The sequence below is a fragment of the Schistocerca piceifrons genome, unplaced genomic scaffold (assembly GCF_021461385.2).
Source record: "Schistocerca piceifrons isolate TAMUIC-IGC-003096 unplaced genomic scaffold, iqSchPice1.1 HiC_scaffold_943, whole genome shotgun sequence".
NCBI classification, from domain to species: Eukaryota; Metazoa; Arthropoda; class Insecta; order Orthoptera; family Acrididae; genus Schistocerca; species Schistocerca piceifrons.
The window spans coordinates 1907501-1910000 of record NW_025729216.1 but is presented as its reverse complement, the minus strand read 5'-3'; the positions used below and the strand labels follow the sequence as shown (position 1 = coordinate 1910000).

Sequence of the window (2500 nt, the reverse complement as noted above, 5' to 3'; positions counted from 1 at the left end):
ACTTTCCACATGCTCCTGCTGTACACTGTAATGTGGATGGCAGCAGGACGTACATGCCGCCCCCCCCCCACCCCTCCCCACGTCCCCACGTCCACACCTTGCCCCCTGCCTTCGCAAGCTGGTTGGTGACAAGTTTGCATGTTCAATGCCCTTCGCATGCGACGTACGCAGGCTACGTTGTGGTGCGGCCTGTGTCAACTGTCCGCTGATGTCGTACGCGTGAACCACAATCTGTACTGCACATTCGTCCTTATGTACTGAATGATACATCGTGGCACATGTGTGACCGTACAACGACTGCGCCCAAAAACGGCGGACCATACAGTGCAAATATTGTGCACGCAGCTACGTGTCGTCTCCCTATGAGAGCTGGATTGCAGTGTGGTACGCCATAGAGACGTGTGGGAGGAACGGACGCCGTGGATGGCGATCAGCATGAGCTGTCTGTTGATGTATTCGGACCTAGTCGTCTCTCCTCAAACACCGTGATAGCATGGTGCACCGCGTTCCATATCTGCGACATGCTACAGAGGCCGGTTGACAGTCGTTCGAGCAATGGACATCGCATACGTACGGGGGCCACCTTCCACGTATTGTCTAGGCGTGCACATTTTGTTGCGTGTATGTGGGCAGACGTAGTGTGGCGTGACACCTGACACAGGCATGCAATAATCGTTGAAGTTGCTAATGGCGATGGACGCCTGCGTTTTCTGGTGAAGTTACGCAAATGAAGAAATGGTAACCCGTTGTGGTGCGGTTGTTCTCGCTAGGGGTGAATCGGTGATGGCGACGATAGGTTGAGGTACTAACCGGTTGTTCCAGCGATACCCACCATGCCGATGAAACTGAACGGCATCTGGGTGTGAAGCGATACGCGGCGGTGGCTGGGTGGGACCGTCCCCGGCCGGTGAGGGGGCGCCTCCCGGCGTGCTGGCCGCGCGGTGCGTGGGCGCACGCGCTACAGCCGGCTGGTGGGGGCGGCCAGTGGCAGGCGCGCCGGCCGACGGACGCGGCAGGCGTCGCAGCTGCGCGCCGGCGCACCCTGCGCGCGGCGCCGTGCGGCCAAAGTAGGTCCTCGCGGGCCCGGTGCGAAGCGCGGTGGACATCTTCAGTGTGCTGGTCCGATTGAGGACTGTGTGCGTTGAGGATGCGCCGCCGCCCGGCGCTCGGCGCCGCGACGCCGTCTGCTGCTCGGTCGCCCCAGCGGTTCTCGCTGGTGGTTTGTATCGCAGCTGTGCGGATGTGTTGGCGCGTGCGCTGTGCTGGGAGAGTTCGCTTCGGCACCCAAGTGGGGCTTTTGTCCTTCTGTGGCGCTGGCGTTGGAGCTGCCGGTCACCGTAGGTGGCGCGTGTTGTCTCCCGCCGGCAATGCCACGACAGCACGCTCCCGGGCCTCTGTCGGCAGCGGCAAGCTCAGTTGGGAGCACGGGTGGTCGCACCGAAAGCGTCTACTCGCCTAACTCCGGGCGATTGCGCCTCTCTCGAACCCGGCCAAGTACTTGGGACGGCGCTGCGCGCCGCCGGGACCTGAGAGGGTTTCGAGGTGTATTGTGCAGGGGAGCTCAGCCTCCTCCTGTTTGCAGAATGATTGAGCGGACGCTTGCGTGTTCGCGCGGGCCCCCGGGACACACTCCCGGGCGGCCGGCTGCTCAGCTCTAGTTGACGCAGCTCCCTGGTTGATCCTGCCAGTAGTCATATGCTTGTCTCAAAGATTAAGCCATGCATGTCTCAGTACAAGCCGCATTAAGGTGAAACCGCGAATGGCTCATTAAATCAGTTATGGTTCCTTAGATCGTACCCACGTTACTTGGATAACTGTGGTAATTCTAGAGCTAATACATGCAAACAGAGTCCCGACCAGAGATGGAAGGGACGCTTTTATTAGATCAAAACCAATCGGTCGGCTCGTCCGGTCCGTTTGCCTTGGTGACTCTGAATAACTTTGGGCTGATCGCACGGTCCTCGTACCGGCGACGCATCTTTCAAATGTCTGCCTTATCAACTGTCGATGGTAGGTTCTGCGCCTACCATGGTTGTAACGGGTAACGGGGAATCAGGGTTCGATTCCGGAGAGGGAGCCTGAGAAACGGCTACCACATCCAAGGAAGGCAGCAGGCGCGCAAATTACCCACTCCCGGCACGGGGAGGTAGTGACGAAAAATAACGATACGGGACTCATCCGAGGCCCCGTAATCGGAGTGAGTACACTTTAAATCCTTTAACGAGTATCTATTGGAGGGCAAGTCTGGTGCCAGCAGCCGCGGTAATTCCAGCTCCAATAGCGTATATTAAAGTTGTTGCGGTTAAAAAGCTCGTAGTTGGATTTGTGTCCCACGCTGTTGGTTCACCGCCCGTCGGTGTTTAACTGGCATGTATCGTGGGACGTCCTGCCGGTGGGGCGAGCCGAAGGCGTGCGACCGCCTCGTGCGTGCTCGTGCGTCCCGAGGCGGACCCCGTTGAAATCCTACCAGGGTGCTCTTTATTGAGTGTCTCGGTGGGCC

At 59.0% G+C, this 2500-nt stretch overlaps 1 non-coding gene across 1 annotated transcript in view; it reads left to right on the top strand.

The window, feature by feature from the left end:
- The first annotated feature begins 1668 nt into the window (after positions 1-1668).
- The window catches only part of LOC124772968, a 1909-nt gene continuing 1077 nt past the window's right edge, over positions 1669-2500 (top strand). Inside the window, exon 1 of the ribosomal RNA XR_007014418.1 lies at positions 1669-2500. This exon is cut by the window's right edge and continues 1077 nt beyond it. This is a non-coding gene — a ribosomal RNA (small subunit ribosomal RNA).